This window comes from Solea solea, chromosome 4 (assembly GCF_958295425.1).
Source record: "Solea solea chromosome 4, fSolSol10.1, whole genome shotgun sequence".
Classification (NCBI taxonomy): Eukaryota; Metazoa; Chordata; class Actinopteri; order Pleuronectiformes; family Soleidae; genus Solea; species Solea solea.
Window position 1 is genome coordinate 22,930,372 of NC_081137.1, and position 10,644 is coordinate 22,941,015.

Here is a 10,644-nt window from a genome sequence, read left to right on the forward strand (position 1 = left end):
CCTTACTGATGTAAGTCCACTTCTGATCAACTGAGCTATTTGTCTTGACACGTTTATGCTGCATTTTTGGGAGGATTTGAGTTTTACATGTTTGTAAAGTTTCATAAGGCTTTAGATTGTTTGCACTGAATATTGACTTTAAAAATAAAAAGACTTCATTACACCTACATTTTAAGATTGATAACGCAGCGTCTAACAGAGTCAGTGTTTCCCAACCCTGGTCCTCAGGGAACACTGCCCTGCATGTGTTAGATGTTGCCCTGCTCCAACACACCTGATTCAGATGAACAGTAATCAGGCTTCTGCAGAGCTTGTTGACGAGCTGACCATCTGAATGGTGTGTTGGAGCAGGGTAACATCTAAAACATGCTGGGCAGTGTTCCTTAAGGACCAGGGTTGGGAAACACTGCTTTAAGTGTTTAATCAGAATCTGGAATTTTTGAGAATAAATGAAGGTATTTAATAAACAGTCTGTTGTTGAGGTTTTTAAGAACAAACAGATTCTAAACATCCATGAGCTTCTCAGGAATTGAACCCCACTCTTCTGGTCTACAAGTCTATGGCAATCACAATGAGCTATACCACTTCTTCTTCTTGATATTGTCTTTGGATGTTTAATTTTAAAATGTCATGTAAATAAGAATTGAATAAAGAACTTTGACATGAGAACTTCACAGCAGCGTTCTTATCCACTGAGCTAACCGCTCCAGTAGTTCTTCAGGTTATCTTGGAGCTTTTAACCGTTGACATTAAATCTTGAACTAAAAAACCCATAATGATGAGAATCGAACTCACAACCTCAGGATATTGAGTCTGATTCTCGCAGCACAAGCTATTCTTACTAAGCTGCACAACAGCACTTTCTTGGTGTTTTTGAGTTCTGTTTTTAGTCCGTTGTAACATTTTGCAAAATTCACTTCGTTGTAAGATTTGAACTTATGACCTCACAGTTACAAGTCTTTTTCTGATCAACTGAGCTATTTGTCTTGTTGCTCCTACATTGAATTTGTTGCCTTGTTTTGGTTTCTCATCTTGGTCAGAGTCTTTCAAAAATATTACCCACCATCTCAGGATTCTATAGAATCACTTTAACCAACTGTGGCGCCTTGTCAGATATGTTTGCATCATTTCACAGACAAATACACAGACACACATAGTCACGTACCTTGGTGGGGTTCGAACCCACGCTGTCTTGAGTGGAGAAGCGACGTCCTTATCCACTGGACTATTTTCAGCGCTGGTGAGAACTCCCACAGAGGCGGAAGATCAGAGTTAAAGACATACAGTTTGTCCTAATAATTCAGATGGAAAATTTCATTGATAAAAAAATGAATCCCTGACTTTATCAAAACTTGTTTAATCTCCCGCTTCAAACTAACTGTTATCCATCAGCTGAGTGTAGGGACAGCAGAGGCTGACTGGGATACCTCCAAGTGTGTGAAAGTACAAAGTAAACGTTTTAGGCACTGCAAAAAAGTAATTCATTTATTTATTTCATGTTTCTGGTAAGGTAATTTAATCATGTTTGACTCATACCAATCTGTGCTCAGTCTTAAATACACAGTTTAGACTTTGCCATACATTGATACAAGAGTCAGAAATCATCAGCAAATGAAAAATAAGTCGGGGGCGTAGTGCCACCTACTGGCAGCACGGTGGCTGCGAGGGTCTGCACAATGCTTTCATTATTCAATATTTTCTTCTTTTTTTCTTGAGTTTATTGCACAGCATTTGAGTAAATCTGAAGTTCATCTGTGAAAATTGTGTGTCTAAACTCAGAAGCAATTTGCCCCAAGCCTCTGAAATCTAACAGCCCATGGCCACAAAGCGCCTCAGTACTCAACCAACAAAAGAGCTGAAATTAAGGATCAATGGGAGTTAGTGCTATCTCCCTTAGTGCCTAGCACATAGGACATGGAAGGAAAGAAAATGTCAGTAAGGTAAAGTGACTGGAACATAGCTGTGAGCTGCATCTACACTCGATGTAGTTCGGAGCAGGATTCAGCCTCAGTGCTGTGGAGGTTTAACCAAGTCAAGTCAAGAGAGTCGTTGTCAAACTTTCATCTGTTGTACGCGCTGACCTTCGTCTGCCAGGTGCTACTTAGGACCATCAAACTTAAACTTAATGCTCAAATGTGTCAGCTTACAAAGGGAGGGACTTACATTTGTAATGGCATTGCAACAGATGATGATGATGATGATGATGTTATCACAGTCGACCAAGATAGTCGGGATGTCCTACGGCCTCACCTGAGGTGTTTTTAGGAAATGAAATAAAATACATTCAGCGCTGCATAGTTGGCTTTAATTGAGTTAATTAAGGATTAGTGTGGATTTTCTGGGCAATTACCTACATACATTAAACATATGAGTTCTGATACATGAGATAAGCATGTGTTCATTTTTGGAGATACCAGCAGATGGCACATGCAATAATGTTTCATGATGTGATCATTTCCCAATAATGAATACAATACAATGTCATATTCAGTAGTGGAGACTATAAGGACAGTTGAGTCTGTGCCTTAATCGCTTCCCACCTGCTTGACTAATAACCAGCCCACTGGTTATTAGAGAGGGTTTAGGTCCTATAAATGTCACAGAATTGTACAACACAGTAATTAGCTAAGACGTCCTCTGATTTTGTTTATTGTTGTTGTAATATCTTCAGAACTGAGTTAAATTGTTTTAAATTGTAATTTGTGTCATTTGAGAAATCAGTAAATCACAATCTGTGACACTGATTATTTAAATAGACCTGTGAACCTGAGTACCTGCGGTTTTTGTGGACCGAGGTGAGCGAAGCCAGCGTTGATGGCGTGTTTAAGGTACGCTCTCAATCGAGTGGTGTCGCGCGGTGTTTATTCATATCAAGACATCTTAAGTCTCTAAGAGCAAATGCAGTGGGCGAGATGCATTTAAAACACAAACGACTCGTCTACTTTTCTACTCGAGTTTATATAATCGCTCTCTTGTTTGTAACTTTGTTTCAGATCTACATCTTCTTACACAACTTTGAAGTGGTTTCGTCTATGTAAGACATGAAAACAAGAAATGGAGTCAGTGAGTGAGTGAGTGAGTGTCTGTGTCTGTGTCTGTGTCTGTGTGTCTCTGTGTAGCCCCCCTCCCTATATTTGGCCTATAACATGCTGGCAAGATAACGTATGGCTCGGAGCATCCCCAAGGCTTTCATCTAATTGGCTCGCCACAGGGAACTGTGATGCTTCCATGCATCCCATATTGCCAGCACTTTGTACATCCAGCCATGCCAGTTAACTTTAATCACACACACACACACACACACACACACTGTACTCGAAGCGTAGCAGCAAACATACTGTAGATGATGTTTACACAAAGTCCAAGTGAACTTTGTGACCCTTGTTAATATTAATTCGGGACATTCATCGAGGTTCTCGTGATGCACTTATTACATCAATGAATAAAGTTGCCAGGAAATTAAAAAAGATAAAAATCTGATGTCTGTAGCCATCGCAATACTGGACCAGTCGTTTCATTAAGGCCGCACTGATTCACTCGATGGTGTAGCTGTCCCCACATTCAGTTTATACTTTAGCTTTTCTAGACTTGTGCTACACAGGTTTATTATTTTTTTATTCCCAAACATCTTTACTGACGCTATCCAGTCGTGAAGAGTATTTTAACAGATAACACAAAAAAGGTGTTTCGGAAACAAATGGCGGCGAACCTTGACAAAATTATTATTTTCCTCGCAATAATACGATAAGAGAACGAATCAGACAACCATTCAAAAACACTGTGCCAGTCTGACAGGTGGCTACATGTATATGCAGGCTGAGCTTTCTTAGATTAGATGCAGCAGATGGTGAGGCATCCATGTGGGGACTTAAAGACAGTGCTGTCAATATTAAAAAATGTCAGTGGGCGATGTACGAGAGAATGTTGTCATGGGAACTTTCAAAATAATTGGCACAATCCAATGTTTAATGGCTTTGCACGTTAAATAATTTCCAAATAAACTATCCGTTTAGTTTTGTATTGAACATTTATGTTGATGCCTGATGTCTGTCACCATAAAGACAATATGGTTGTGTTTCATTCATGTACAAGTCTGCCGTAAGTTCCCTTGAAAGCAACAATAAAGCACGGTTGCTATATCTGTCTGTGGCAGGTGTGCCGCATCGAGCCCGAGAAGATGGGATCGATGGTTACCCTCCTTCCCCTTTGCAACAGTGATTAAGTTGGGTTGCTGTGCGTCTCCTCCACTTGTAAGATAAATAAATTATGGCTGATTCCAATCAGACAACCGCGATTGAACAAAGGCCAGAAGACATGGAGAGCGTGGGCAAGTGATCGATCCTCGGTGCCAACATGCTAATGTGAAAGGTGATTTAGGACCGAGCGACGAACGGGGCTGCTGACCTTAAAAACCAAGGATGTGTCCTTCAACTCAGAGTCGAGCCACAGCGGTTACCTGTGGTGCCAAGAAAAGGTCCAGAAGTGCTTAATACATCCATTCTTTTCTCGTGCACAGTTCAAAGATTAGTCATTGTAACTCGTGCTGTAGCCACACAGATATCCAGAAACTGGCACTGATGATCCTCTCAGTTCAGCACAAGAACGATGACACGTCAGTGGTTTTTTAAAATGTAACTAAGGTTTTAATCTTACAGTTTACAAATGGCTTCAATAAACCAAGGCTGGATAATTCCCCCCAAAATAGCTTCAATGCACAGTTGAGTAATACATTTTGTTCTCTAGTGATGATGGTGAATGTAATATTGCCTTATTTTAAAGCACAGAGCCCATTATTCATAATAATGAAGGGGCATGTGGCTCATTAATGTGTTTCTAACAACACTGGAGCTCCTCTGCATCGTGATGTTTTATTAGCTGCTGGTTATACGGGCATCAATTTGTGGTTGGTTTTGGTCTTTTCATGGGGGCATCTTATATGAATGAAATATTGTGGCTATTGCCAAGTTTACCCTTTAAATATACTAGAGTTTCTGGATGTGTGTATTGTACTGCAGGGATTCATGGTGAGCCTGAAGTTATGGGAAAAGAAAATGCAGTAACAAGCTACCGCTAATATATAAACCAAACATTTTAATACTATCGCAGTTTCACGATATATATATATATATATAAGTAGTCTCGTCTGGTAATGCAGTGTAGCTCCACGAGTGTGCAGCACTCACTGCTATTGTCCATGCAAAACAAGACTAATGGTCTTGCGGGGAATAATGGAACGAGAAGGAGCGGCAGCCTCGCCGAGCTGTTAGGTGAAGAGCTGCTCCAACGCCTCCTCCAACTTCTCAGCAGGCTAATTAACTCCTTTCACTGGCCCGTCAATAGATCACGGAGCTGCTCTGAAAACACTTCCCTTTCATTAGATGTAGCCATTCAAGTTATCCTCTATGTCCCCCCCCGCCCCCACCCCCCTCTGGTGCACTCCGTTAAGCCGCGTGTGCTCAGTTCAAAGCACTCACATTACCTGCTATTGAATATTGACGCTGCATTATCCGCAGTTTGAGCTGCCCGGTTTCACGATGAGCAAAAAAAGTATTCATTTGTCAGCTTTGTGAGAAGAGTTTGGTTGTCATGGTAGCCCAGAGTTGATAGGGATTTTTGGTCACTAATGAGAATCTACACCAGGGGTGTCAAACATACGGACCACGGGCCAGAACCGGCCCACTAGAGGGTCCAATCCGGCCGACAGGAAGATGTCAAATACGATATTTTTCAGTTCCAGATGATCTGATCTGTGATCTTGCACAAACTTGGTTGTTACAGGTTGTTCATAATACGTTTTTTGAGACTTCTTTAAATGTAAAACAAAGGGAAAAACAAAGGGTTTATTGGTTATTATGCGATTACTTTACTGGTCCGGCCCACTTTGACGCCCCTGCTCTACACGAGCTCTGAGCCTAATCATTTCAATGCATATGACTTAGTTTGGAATAGGTCAGCAATTTTGAGTGTAATTTCCAAATATCTATGTTCAAGACTTTTCACTTCACTGAGTGCTATGGTGGAAATGTGTGTATGGAAAACATAATAGAAAAAAAAACATGGTTGCATTCAGATGCATGTGGTTTTTGACCTTGCTTGACACATTAACTCCACACATGTGGAGTACAGATGGGGGGGGGGGAAGGAGCTCCATTTGTCGTGTTTAGGAAAAACCCACCGTGGAGTGGAAATAGATTGATACGGTCCACACATCATTAGACGTCCTCCCGTATAACCGTTACCCCAGGGCCCGCCTTTGATGAAGAACAGTGCAGGAGAGAGAGAGAGAGAGAGAGAGAGAAATTGGATTGACTGTTTTTGTATTTGTCGGCGGTAAATCTCTTAACATGTTGAGCTGTCAGCAGATGGCCGTCTTATCATTTAATAGGAAAGGTTGAACCATCTGATTGCCCCGACTCATCATTCACCCCTGGATCCATACAAGTGGAGAATGTGGAAAATCTAGATGTTCCTTGAGGCATCAGGCATACGTCACTAAGCATCCTTGCTATTACTCATCTAAAAATACTTTTAAAGCACTTTTAATGTAATATCTGCTTGGTGCACACTGTCTGCAGTTAAAGTTCCAGTTGCTGATCATTTGTTTTCTGCACAGCCCACATGCGGTACAGCGCGTTATTGTTTACTTTTGATTAGCATGAAGAAGAACTAATAACGATCATCTTGGCTGAATGTCGTGTCTCGTGTATGAGCTTCATTTCTCTGCTGATTTGTTGCCCTGGGGCCAAAACACTGGCACCGTTAACCGTGAAGCTCCTACAGGTCGCATAATTACACAATACACAGCAGTTGTGTAAAGACGTGATGCAAAATGTGACAAAATTGTCATTAATCCTGTCTCTGGTTCACCCTCTGCGTCCTTAATACCCCAACTTAGACTTGGGACAGAATACCAATGTGGAACATGTTGTAATGACAGTGCTTAAGTGACTTGAAGTGCAAGTGTTTTTAAGCCACAATAAATCACCTGATAACAAAACCAGTGTGACTCAAAAAAATCAATCTGCAGAAGAGAGGAATTATTTTGAACATGTGGCAACCGAGCAGTGCCATTAGAATTGTTGCATTAGTTAATAAACAACGTGATTACTAGTGCTATCAAACAAGTAACATATTAATGCATTAATGTCATAGTTAACTCTTTATCTATTCTAAATGTCTCTTGATTTATTTTTTCTCATTTTAATGCTCTTATCAACATAGAAAAGTGGATAAAAAAAATTGATGCCGCTAAAATGGGTTTGTGTTAATAACGCGTTAAACTTACAGCACTAGTGATTATGCTTGAGATTTTAAACGCACCTGTCTCACGAAGGGGGGATGAAGGGGGGATGAAGAGGGGGTGAAGGGGGGCCTTTGATGAAAGTACCACCAGCCAAAGTTGATGAAGGGAGTCAGAGAGACAATAAAGCACCAAGCAAAAACCATGAGGGAAAAAAAAGGGGGAACAAAATTGTGATTATTTGTTTTCTTCAATCAAACATAAACGCACGCTGACAATAAACAGTGGGGGGTTGATGGGTGTTTAGGAGCTGTGTATCGCAAGGTGGTGTTTGATTACTTTTCTCTGCACACGTGTTTGGATGCCAGGCTGTGACGGAGCAGGAAAGAGGTGATTGTCGAGTGAGTGGAGGAAATTTCGAGTGTTTAGTTCTTCAGGGATAATCATGATCATGGTGTTCACAGTGCGTTTGCTGTAACGCTGTGAGGATGTTGAGATTGTTTTGACTGAGTAGTCGTGTGAGAAACGAGATGCAAACAGTATTTGGAGAAACCCTGAACGAGGCCATATGTGCAATGTCAATCACTGACAAGTCTCACATGCTGTTTGTTTACCAGTGATATTATGTGATATGGTGACTTGGCATTAGTGTTGCGCTCACTTGTCAGCTACTGTACATGATTGGGATTAGGTATTAAAGACAAGGCGTTAATAATCCGTGTGTCATTTGTTTTTCACAATAAAAATGACTTGTTTTCTCAATATTCGTTTACAGTAAAATAAGGTCTTTATGGCCTTTAGGAAGGTTTTACCAATATGAAACTCCATGAATTAAAAATATAGAATATAAAGATCTATAGAAGCCTATGTCCATGTCTCGAGGTGTCCTGTGGACACTTTTACTATCTTTAGGGAAAATTGCTTTTTGGGCCGCATGCGTATTTTTTGTTGCAGTACCACGAGTGGCCACCATGACAAAATTGTCTTCAAGGCAGAGGGGGCGGTGCTTTATCCAGTTCTTATAATACATCCATGGATTAAACGGGAAACGCTCGTTATCTATTTTTTCCATTTTTCATTTCAGCACAAAATCGGAAATTGTAAAAAAAAAAAACGGTTTTATCATGAAAAACGAATGATACACACATTGTTAATCACTGTACTGTATATTTATCCTTTTACAAGAAATCCATGTGACCATCGTTGTCGACCCAAACAAAGGTATTTTCGTACACTGAAGTTTTGCTATGTATTGATATAAATAAACATCAACCTCCCCTGAGACGGCACACAAGCTGTGATTGATCAAACGATGAGTTCTGTGGAAAGTTTCATGTGCTTTTTCGACTCATGTGGAATAAAACTGTCCGATGAACTGCTTCAAATATCTGTTATACGAGACGGAACCCGCAAGCTTGCGCTCACATGCTCTGGACACAGGGAGGAGAAAGTGACATATCCATTCAGGAGGAAAAGCATTAGCATGCCGGATGCTGCAACAAATCACAGCGTTCTCAGTCACTGATGAATTGCCTGGTGTCCTGCTCTCAGTCTCTCAGAGGCGTAGCCCGGCCTTGCTCGCCGCCTCTCCCGAATATATCTCTATTTTGCTCTGAAAAGCCCGAGTCACACTCTAATTTGTATGGAAATAGACGTCCTGTGTCAGGAGATAAAGTCTGCATTTTAAAAGGAAAGTATAAGGAGAAGCAGATAAATAAACATTTTCAAAAGTAAACTGACTGTAAGACAGACGCTGTATTTTTTGGTCATGTGGGAAATTGAGCAAAAATGAAAAGCAATGATGCATGAAGGGAGGAATCATATAGTACGTGTGAATATACGCTCACCCTACATCACCTGCATGTGCAATCTTTTTGAGTCTAATCTTCAGTGCCCTCCTTTCCAAATCCATTTTAATCAGAATTGGGTGGAGAGGACTAAACTCACAGTTCCGTCTGTGCATAGGACAACGATAAGCTCTTATTTTTTAATCTGTGAATGGACCTGAAAGGACTTTAAGTCTTTCACTGTTGCCTCTTTGTCTCTCAACTCACCCTTAAATGTGTGTTGCACAATGACACACACCGAAGGATATCAACTCGGTTCACCTTGACATGGTTTTACTCCTCTAAAGAAACTCAGCGGGCCACAGATAAATGCACAAAGGGACGACTGCACGTGGTTTTAACTGTGAAACCTTCCAGAAATCATCGTAGTCCACTTCAAAAAAAAAAGTATACTGCTCACTCCAGATAACAGAATGATGTATTCATTATATCAGCATGCCCTTGGGTAAGATAATATAGAAATAGAAGAACACCTTATACTTCTCCAGTACATCTCACTGTGAGCTGGGAGCTTTCGGCAACAGCGATACCAAATTACTGCAGGGATGACACAGAAGAGCACACACACACACACACACTCATGCATGCACATTCAAACATACACAGAGAACATCTTCTAAGCTTGGCGTGTGAATAGACATTCTTTTTCCTTTTTCCTTTTAATCTCCGGAACGCCTTCCTTCTTTTGGGAGGCCTATCTGGTCTCGCTGTGTGCAGCAGAGCCACAGCGCTGGTGTCTGACCACTGAGGCAGAACAATGATATGACCCGAGGAGACGCGTTGTCACCTGAAACGGCGACACAATGGGAGTGACAGCAGCGTCCTCCTAGATTACATATGCATATCATTTCCATCACACTTTGGCACGCGACATGCCGTGTGTGTGTGCAGTCAGTCAAACGTTCACCGCGAACCACGGATACAAGCAGGGACCGGGAGGCATGACTAATGTAAGAGGATTCAGTCTGAGCAGCAACATTTATATGACTCTAAACCACCTTCTGTATCAACTGTCGATACTTTGGATGCCAAATTGTGATTTTTTTGCAAGCAAACTGCATTTGGTTGTCTTTGTACTTGTACTCTGCACGATGACAAGAACGTTTAATCTAATTTAATTTAATCTAAGAAGGTAGGACATTGACATTTGAGGCTTTCATCATAATTCCACTTTAAATAAGTTACAGTAAACTTATACAAAATTACAAGATGCAACATAGAAAGCAGGTTTGTCATGCTCGGGGTTGTGTAAATATTTTAATATACGTTATATATCTGTAAAAAACACTGTAAGTCACCAAATCCCCCAGTGTTACACAGAAAAGGCTAAAAACCCATTATGAGATTTCTTTATTTCTTTATTTTTTTTATACCTGACTGCTCATCATCCATTATTCACATTCACTCAGGCACTCGGGGTTTTTGATCAAATGTAATTTCCAGCAAACATTTCTTGTATAAACAGCAATTTAACAGTGAATCACTCGGCGACTGATGATTTTAAATATCAATCCTGTTCAACCGGCAATCATACAAACAATTATCCAGCCCACAGAG